Source organism: Taudactylus pleione, unplaced genomic scaffold (genome assembly GCF_031769625.1).
Source record: "Taudactylus pleione unplaced genomic scaffold, aTauple2 ptg000550l, whole genome shotgun sequence".
Taxonomy (NCBI): domain Eukaryota; kingdom Metazoa; phylum Chordata; class Amphibia; order Anura; family Myobatrachidae; genus Taudactylus; species Taudactylus pleione.
The window spans coordinates 1,130,001-1,137,500 of NW_028284952.1; the positions used below are offsets into that span (position 1 = coordinate 1,130,001).

Here is a 7,500-nt window from a genome sequence, read left to right on the forward strand (position 1 = left end):
CCTATAAATGAATTTACTTGAGTTAAGAAGTAATAGAGGTCTAAAGTTAATGTTTTTGAGCACCTACATCCAAACCACACTGGACATGCCCAATCTCGTCTGATCTTGGAAGCTTTGCAGTGTTGGGCCTGGTTAGTACTTGGATGGGAGACCACCTGGGAATACCAGGTGCTGTAGGTAATTTCATGCAGCCATAACATTCTTTTCTATTACATTTTACATTTTATTTTTTCAACTTATCAATGAATTTACTTGAGTTAAGAAGTAAAAGAGATCTAAAGTTAATGTTTTTGAGCACCTACAGCCAAACCACACTTGACATGCCCAATCTCGTCTGATCTTGGAAGCTATGCAGTGTTGCACCTGGTTAGTACTTGGATGGGAGACCACCTAGGAATCCCAAGTGCTGTAGGTAATTTTATACTGCAATAACAGTCTTTTCTATTACATTTTACATTTCATTTTTTCAACTTATCAATGAATTTACTTGAGTTAAGAAGTAAAAGAGGTCTAAAGTTAAGGCTTTTAGCACCTATAGCCAAACCACACTGGACATGCCCAATCTCGTCTTATCTTGAAAGCTATGCAGTGTTGGGCCTGGTTAGTACTTGGATGGGAGACCATCTGGGAATACCAGTTGCTGTAGGTAATTTTATACTGCCATAACATTTTTTTCTATTACATTTTACATTTAATTTTTTCAACTTATCAATGAATTTACTTGAGTTAAGAAGTAAAAGAGGTCTAAAGTTAATGATTTTGAGCACCTACAGCCAAACCACACTGGACATGCCCAATCTCGTCTTATCTTGGAAGCTATGCAGTGTTGGGCCTGGTTAGTACTTGGATGGGAGACCACCTGGGAATACCAGGTGCTGTAGGTAATTTTATGCAGCCATAACATTCTTTTCTATTACATTTTACATTTAATTTTTTCAACTTATCAATGAATTTACTTGAGTAAAGAAGTAAAAGAGGTCTAAAGTTAATGTTTTTGAGCTCCTTCAGCCAAACCACACTGGACATGCCCAATCTCGTCTGATCTTGGAAGCTATGCAGTGTTGGGCCTGGTTAGTACTTGGATGGGAGACCACCTAGGAATCCTAGGTGCTGTAGGTAATTTCATACTGCCATAACATTTTTTTCTATTACATTTTACATTTAATTTTTTCAACTTATCAATGAATTTACTTGAGTTAAGAAGTAAAAGAGGTCTAAAGTTAATGTTTTTGAGCACCTACAGCCAAACCACACTGGACATGCCCAATCTCGTCTGATCTTGGAAGCTATGCAGTGTTGGGCCTGGTTAGTACTTGGATGGGAGACCACCTGGGAATACCAGGTGCTGTAGGTAATTTTATACTGCCATAACATTCTTTTCTATTACATTTTACATTTAATTTTTTCAACTTATCAATGAATTTCCTTGAGTTAAGAAGTAATAGAGGTCTAAAGTTAAAGCTTTTGAGCACCTACAGCCAATCCACACTGGAAATGCCCAATCTCGTCTGATCTTGGTAGCTATCCAGTGTTGGGCCTGGTCAGTACTAGGATGGGAGACCACCTGGGAAAGCCAGGTGCAGTAGGTAATTTTATACTGCCATAACATTCTTTTCTATTACATTTTGCATTTAATTTTTTCAACTTATCAATGAATTTACTTGAGTTAAGAAGTAATAGAGGTCTAAAGTTAATGTTTTTGATCACCATCAGCCAAACCACACTGGACATGCCCAATCTCGTCTGATCTTGGAAGCTATGCAGTGTTGGGCCTGGTTAGTACTTGGATGGGAAACCACCTGGGAATACCAGGTGCTGTAGGTAATTTTATGCAGCCATAACATTCTTTTCTATTACATTTTACATTTAATTTTTTCAACTTATCAATGAATTTACTTGAGTAAAGAAGTAAAAGAGGTCTAAAGTTAATGTTTTTGAGCTCCTTCAGCCAAACCACACTTCACATGCCCAATCTCGTCTGATCTTGGAAGCTATGCAGTGTTGGGCCTGGTTAGTACTTGGATGGGAGACCACCTAGGATTACCAGGTGCTGTAGGTAATTTTATACTGCCATAACATTCTTTTCTATTACATTTTACATTTAATTTTTTCAACTTATCAATGAATTTACTTGAGTTAAGAAGTAATAGAGGTCTAAAGTTAATGCTTTTGAGCACCTACAGCCAAACCACACTGGACATGCCCAATCTCGTCTGATCTTGGAGGCTATGCAGTGTTGGGCCTGGTTAGTACTTGGACTGGAGACCACCTGGGAATACCAGGTGCTGTAGGTAATTTTATATGGCCATAACATTCTTTTCTATTACATTTTACATTACATTTTTTCAACTTATCAATGAATTTACTTGAGTTAAGAAGTAAAAGAGGTCTAAAGTTAATGTTTTTTAGCGCCTACAGCCAAACCGCACTGGACATGCCCAATCTCGTCTGATCTTGGAAGCTATGCAGTGTTGGGCCTGGTTAGTACTTGGATGGGAGACCACCTGGGAAAGCCAGGTGCAGTAGGTAATTTTATACTGCCATAACATTCTTTTCTATTACATTTTGCATTTAATTTTTTCAACTTATCAATGAATTTACTTGAGTTAAGAAGTAATAGAGGTCTAAAGTTAATGTTTTTGATCACCAACAGCCAAACCACACTGGACATGCCCAATCTCGTCTGATCTTGGAAGCTATGCAGTGTTGGGCCTGGTTAGTACTTGGATGGGAGACCACCTGGGAATACCAGGTGCTGTAGGTAATTTTAAGCAGCCATAACATTCTTTTCTATTACATTTTACATTTAATTTTTTCAACTTATCAATGAATTTACTTGAGTAAAGAAGTAAAAGAGGTCTAAAGTTAATGTTTTTGAGCTCCTTCAGCCAAACCACACTGGACATGCCCAATCTCGTCTGATCTTGGAAGCTATGCAGTGTTGGGCCTGGTTAGTACTTGGATGGGAGACCACCTAGGATTACCAGGTGCTGTAAGTAATTTTATACTGCCATAACAGTCTTTTCTATTACATTTTACATTAAATTTTTTCAACTTATCAATGAATTTACTTGAGTTAAGAAGTAATAGAGGTCTAAAGTTAAAGCTTTTGAGCACCTACAGCCAAACCACACTGGACATGCCCAATCTCGTCTGATCTTGGAGGCTATGCAGTGCTGGGCCTGGTTAGTACTTGGACGGGAGACCACCTGGGAATACCAGGTGCTGTTGGTAATTTTATATAGCCATAACATTCTTTTCTATTACATTTTACATTAAATTTTTTCAACTTATCAATGAATTTACTTGAGTTAAGAAGTAAAAGAGGTTTAAAGTTAATGTTTTTTAGCGCCTACAGCCAAACCACACTGGACATGCACAATCTTGTCTGATCTTGGAAGCTATGCAGTGTTGGGCCTGGTTAGTACTTGAATGGGAGACCACCTGGGAATACCAGGTGCTGTAGGTAATTTTATACTGCCATAACATTCTTTTCTATTAAATTTTACATTTAATTTTTTCAACTTATCAATGAATTTACTTGAGTTAAGAAGTAAAAGATGTCTAAAGTTTATGTATTTGAGCACTTACAGTCAAACCACACTGGACATGCCCAATCTCGTCTGATCTTGAAAGCTATGCAGTGTTGGGCCTGGGTAGTACTTGGATGGGAGACCATCTGGGAATACCAGGTGCTGTAGGTAATTTTATACTGCCATAACATTTTTTTCTATTACATTTTACATTTAATTTTTTCAACTTATCAATGAATTTACTTGAGTAAAGAAGTAAAAGAGGTCTAAAGTTAATGTTTTTGAGCACCTACAGCCAAACCACACTGGACATGCATAATCTCGTCTGATCTTGGAAGCTATGCAGTGTTGGGCCTGGTTAGTACTTGGATGGGAGACCACCTGGGAATACCAGGTGCTGTAGGTAATTTTATACTGCCATAACATTCTTTTCTATTACATTTTACATTTAATTTTTTCAACTTATCAATGAATTTACTTGAGTTAAGAAGTAATAGAGGTCTAAAGTTAATGTTTTTGATCACCTACATCCAAACCACACTGGACATGCCCAATCTCGTCTGATCTTGGAAGCTATGCAGTGTTGGGCCTGGTTAGTACTTGGATGGGAGACCACCTGGGAATACCAGGTGCTGTAGGTAATTTTATGCAGCCATAACATTCTTTTCTATTACATTTTACATTTAATTTTTTCAACTTATCAATGAATTTCCTTGAGTTAAGAAGTAATAGAGGTCTAAAGTTAAAGCTTTTGAGCACCTACAGCCAATCCACACTGGAAATGCCCAATCTCGTCTGATCTTGGTAGCTATCCAGTGTTGGGCCTGGTCAGTACTAGGATGGGAGACCACCTGGGAAAGCCAGGTGCAGTAGGTAATTTTATACTGCCATAACATTCTTTTCTATTACATTTTGCATTTAATTTTTTCAACTTATCAATGAATTTACTTGAGTTAAGAAGTAATAGAGGTCTAAAGTTAATGTTTTTGATCACCAACAGCCAAACCACACTGGACATGCCCAATCTCGTCTGATCTTGGAAGCTAAGCAGTGTTGGGCCTGGTTAGTACTTGTATGGGAGACCACCTGGGAATACCAGGTGCTGTAGGTAATTTTATGCAGCCATAACATTCTTTTCTATTACATTTTACATTTAATTTTTTCAACTTATCAATGAATTTACTTGAGTAAAGAAGTAAAAGAGGTCTAAAGTTAATGTTTTTGAGCTCCTTCAGCCAAACCACACTGGACATGCCCAATCTCGTCTGATCTTGGAAGCTATGCAGTGTTGGGCCTGGTTAGTACTTGGATGGGAGACCACCTAGGATTACCAGGTGCTTTAGGTAATTTTATACTGCCATAACATTCTTTTCTATTACATTTTACATTTAATTTTTTCAACTTATCAATGAATTTACTTGAGTTAAGAAGTAATAGAGGTCTAAAGTTAATGCTTTTGAGCACCTACAGCCAAACCACACTGGACATGCCCAATCTCGTCTGATCTTGGAGGCTATGCAGTGTTGGGCCTGGTTAGTACTTGGACGGGAGACCACCTGGGAATACCAGGTGCTGTAGGTAATTTTATATGGCCATAACATTCTTTTCTATTACATTTTACATTACATTTTTTCAACTTATCAATGAATTTACTTGAGTTAAGAAGTAAAAGAGGTCTAAAGTTAATGTTTTTTAGCGCCTACAGCCAAACCACACTGGACATGCCCAATCTCGTCTGATCTTGGAAGCTATGCAGTGTTGGGCCTGGTTAGTACTTGAATGGGAGACCACCTGGGAATACCAGGTGCTGTAGGTAATTTTATACTGCCATAACTTTCTTTTCTATTACATTTTACATTTAATTTTTTCAACTTATCAATGAATTTACTTGAGTTAAGAAGTAAAAGAGGTCTAAAGTAAATGTTTTTGAACTCCTTCAGCCAAACCACACTGGACATGCCCAATCTCGTCTGATCTTGGAAGCTATGCAGTGTTGGGCCTGGTTAGTACTTGGATGGGAGACCACCTAAGAATCCCAGGTGCTGTAGGTATTTTTATACTGCCATAACAGTCTTTTCTATTACATTTTACATTAAATTTTTTCAACTTATCAATGAATTTACTTGAGTTAAGAAGTAATAGAGGTCTAAAGTTAAAGCTTTTGAGCACCTACAGCCAAACCACACTGGACATGCCCAATCTCGTCTGATCTTGGAGGCTATGCAGTGCTGGGCCTGGTTAGTACTTGGACGGGAGACCACCTGGGAATACCAGGTGCTGTAGGTAATTTTATATAGCCATAACATTCTTTTCTATTACATTTTACATTACATTTTTTCAACTTATCAATGAATTTACATGAGTTAAGAAGTAAAAGAGGTTTAAAGTTAATGTTTTTTAGCGCCTACAGCCAAACCACACTGGACATGCACAATCTTGTCTGATCTTGGAAGCTATGCAGTGTTGGGCCTGGTTAGTACTTGAATGGGAGACCACCTGGGAATACCAGGTGCTGTAGGTAATTTTATACTGCCATAACATTCTTTTCTATTAAATTTTACATTTAATTTTTTCAACTTATCAATGAATTTACTTGAGTTAAGAAGTAAAAGATGTCTAAAGTTTATGTATTTGAGCACTTACAGTCAAACCACACTGGACATGCCCAATCTCGTCTGATCTTGAAAGCTATGCAGTGTTGGGCCTGGGTAGTACTTGGATGGGAGACCATCTGGGAATACCAGGTGCTGTAGGTAATTTTATACTGCCATAACATTTTTTTCTATTACATTTTACATTTAATTTTTTCAACTTATCAATGAATTTACTTGAGTAAAGAAGTAAAAGAGGTCTAAAGTTAATGTTTTTGAGCACCTACAGCCAAACCACACTGGACATGCATAATCTCGTCTGATCTTGGAAGCTATGCAGTGTTGGGCCTGGTTAGTACTTGGATGGGAGACCACCTGGGAATACCAGGTGCTGTAGGTAATTTTATACTGCCATAACATTCTTTTCTATTACATTTTACATTTAATTTTTTCAACTTATCAATGAATTTACTTGAGTTAAGAAGTAATAGAGGTCTAAAGTTAATGTTTTTGATTACCTACATCCAAACCACACTGGACATGCCCAATCTCGTCTGATCTTGGAAGCTATGCAGTGTTGGGCCTGGTTAGTACTTGGATGGGAGACCACCTGGGAATACCAGGTGCTGTAGGTAATTTTATGCAGCCATAACATTCTTTTCTATTACATTTTACATTTAATTTTTTCAACTTATCAATGAATTTCCTTGAGTTAAGAAGTAATAGAGGTCTAAAGTTAAAGCTTTTGAGCACCTACAGCCAATCCACACTGGAAATGCCCAATCTCGTCTGATCTTGGTAGCTATCCAGTGTTGGGCCTGGTCAGTACTAGGATGGGAGACCACCTGGGAAAGCCAGGTGCAGTAGGTAATTTTATACTGCCATAACATTCTTTTCTATTACATTTTGCATTTAATTTTTTCAACTTATCAATGAATTTACTTGAGTTAAGAAGTAATAGAGGTCTAAAGTTAATGTTTTTGATCACCAACAGCCAAACCACACTGGACATGCCCAATCTCGTCTGATCTTGGAAGCTAAGCAGTGTTGGGCCTGGTTAGTACTTGTATGGGAGACCACCTGGGAATACCAGGTGCTGTAGGTAATTTTATGCAGCCATAACATTCTTTTCTATTACATTTTACATTTAATTTTTTCAACTTATCAATGAATTTACTTGAGTAAAGAAGTAAAAGAGGTCTAAAGTTAATGTTTTTGAGCTCCTTCAGCCAAACCACACTGGACATGCCCAATCTCGTCTGATCTTGGAAGCTATGCAGTGTTGGGCCTGGTTAGTACTTGGATGGGAGACCACCTAGGATTACCAGGTGCTTTAGGTAATTTTATACTGCCATAACATTCTTTTCTATTACATT

At 37.7% G+C, this 7,500-nt stretch overlaps 3 non-coding genes and 29 pseudogenes across 3 annotated transcripts; all 32 read left to right on the plus strand.

Annotated features, from left to right (window-relative positions):
* The first annotated feature begins 61 nt into the window (after positions 1–61).
* LOC148487202 (5S ribosomal RNA) lies at positions 62–180 on the plus strand (annotated as a pseudogene).
* A 116-nt stretch (positions 181–296) lies between these two features.
* On the plus strand, positions 297–415 carry LOC148487203 (5S ribosomal RNA; annotated as a pseudogene).
* A 115-nt stretch (positions 416–530) lies between these two features.
* LOC148487204 (5S ribosomal RNA) lies at positions 531–649 on the plus strand (annotated as a pseudogene).
* A 116-nt stretch (positions 650–765) lies between these two features.
* Positions 766–884, plus strand: LOC148487205 (5S ribosomal RNA; annotated as a pseudogene).
* A 116-nt stretch (positions 885–1,000) lies between these two features.
* On the plus strand, positions 1,001–1,119 carry LOC148487206 (5S ribosomal RNA; annotated as a pseudogene).
* Positions 1,120–1,235: 116 nt separating this feature from the next.
* Positions 1,236–1,354, plus strand: LOC148487207 (5S ribosomal RNA). The gene has a single exon (XR_015870212.1). It is a non-coding gene; the product is annotated as a 5S ribosomal RNA (ribosomal RNA).
* Positions 1,355–1,470: 116 nt separating this feature from the next.
* LOC148487208 (5S ribosomal RNA) lies at positions 1,471–1,589 on the plus strand (annotated as a pseudogene).
* Positions 1,590–1,705: 116 nt separating this feature from the next.
* Positions 1,706–1,824, plus strand: LOC148487209 (5S ribosomal RNA; annotated as a pseudogene).
* Positions 1,825–1,940: 116 nt separating this feature from the next.
* Positions 1,941–2,059, plus strand: LOC148487210 (5S ribosomal RNA; annotated as a pseudogene).
* Positions 2,060–2,175: 116 nt separating this feature from the next.
* Positions 2,176–2,294, plus strand: LOC148487211 (5S ribosomal RNA; annotated as a pseudogene).
* A 116-nt stretch (positions 2,295–2,410) lies between these two features.
* LOC148487212 (5S ribosomal RNA) lies at positions 2,411–2,529 on the plus strand (annotated as a pseudogene).
* A 116-nt stretch (positions 2,530–2,645) lies between these two features.
* LOC148487213 (5S ribosomal RNA) lies at positions 2,646–2,764 on the plus strand (annotated as a pseudogene).
* Positions 2,765–2,880: 116 nt separating this feature from the next.
* On the plus strand, positions 2,881–2,999 carry LOC148487214 (5S ribosomal RNA; annotated as a pseudogene).
* Positions 3,000–3,115: 116 nt separating this feature from the next.
* Positions 3,116–3,234, plus strand: LOC148487215 (5S ribosomal RNA; annotated as a pseudogene).
* Positions 3,235–3,350: 116 nt separating this feature from the next.
* LOC148487216 (5S ribosomal RNA) lies at positions 3,351–3,469 on the plus strand (annotated as a pseudogene).
* Positions 3,470–3,585: 116 nt separating this feature from the next.
* LOC148487217 (5S ribosomal RNA) lies at positions 3,586–3,704 on the plus strand (annotated as a pseudogene).
* Positions 3,705–3,820: 116 nt separating this feature from the next.
* Positions 3,821–3,939, plus strand: LOC148487218 (5S ribosomal RNA; annotated as a pseudogene).
* A 116-nt stretch (positions 3,940–4,055) lies between these two features.
* On the plus strand, positions 4,056–4,174 carry LOC148487219 (5S ribosomal RNA; annotated as a pseudogene).
* A 116-nt stretch (positions 4,175–4,290) lies between these two features.
* LOC148487220 (5S ribosomal RNA) lies at positions 4,291–4,409 on the plus strand (annotated as a pseudogene).
* A 116-nt stretch (positions 4,410–4,525) lies between these two features.
* Positions 4,526–4,644, plus strand: LOC148487221 (5S ribosomal RNA). Its single transcript, XR_015870561.1, has one exon. It is a non-coding gene; the product is annotated as a 5S ribosomal RNA (ribosomal RNA).
* Positions 4,645–4,760: 116 nt separating this feature from the next.
* LOC148487222 (5S ribosomal RNA) lies at positions 4,761–4,879 on the plus strand (annotated as a pseudogene).
* A 116-nt stretch (positions 4,880–4,995) lies between these two features.
* On the plus strand, positions 4,996–5,114 carry LOC148487223 (5S ribosomal RNA; annotated as a pseudogene).
* Positions 5,115–5,230: 116 nt separating this feature from the next.
* LOC148487224 (5S ribosomal RNA) lies at positions 5,231–5,349 on the plus strand (annotated as a pseudogene).
* A 116-nt stretch (positions 5,350–5,465) lies between these two features.
* LOC148487225 (5S ribosomal RNA) lies at positions 5,466–5,584 on the plus strand (annotated as a pseudogene).
* A 116-nt stretch (positions 5,585–5,700) lies between these two features.
* On the plus strand, positions 5,701–5,819 carry LOC148487226 (5S ribosomal RNA; annotated as a pseudogene).
* A 116-nt stretch (positions 5,820–5,935) lies between these two features.
* On the plus strand, positions 5,936–6,054 carry LOC148487227 (5S ribosomal RNA; annotated as a pseudogene).
* Positions 6,055–6,170: 116 nt separating this feature from the next.
* On the plus strand, positions 6,171–6,289 carry LOC148487228 (5S ribosomal RNA; annotated as a pseudogene).
* A 116-nt stretch (positions 6,290–6,405) lies between these two features.
* LOC148487229 (5S ribosomal RNA) lies at positions 6,406–6,524 on the plus strand (annotated as a pseudogene).
* Positions 6,525–6,640: 116 nt separating this feature from the next.
* On the plus strand, positions 6,641–6,759 carry LOC148487230 (5S ribosomal RNA; annotated as a pseudogene).
* Positions 6,760–6,875: 116 nt separating this feature from the next.
* LOC148487231 (5S ribosomal RNA) lies at positions 6,876–6,994 on the plus strand (annotated as a pseudogene).
* A 116-nt stretch (positions 6,995–7,110) lies between these two features.
* LOC148487232 (5S ribosomal RNA) lies at positions 7,111–7,229 on the plus strand. The gene has a single exon (XR_015870563.1). It is a non-coding gene; the product is annotated as a 5S ribosomal RNA (ribosomal RNA).
* Positions 7,230–7,345: 116 nt separating this feature from the next.
* LOC148487233 (5S ribosomal RNA) lies at positions 7,346–7,464 on the plus strand (annotated as a pseudogene).
* Positions 7,465–7,500: the final 36 nt, after the last annotated feature.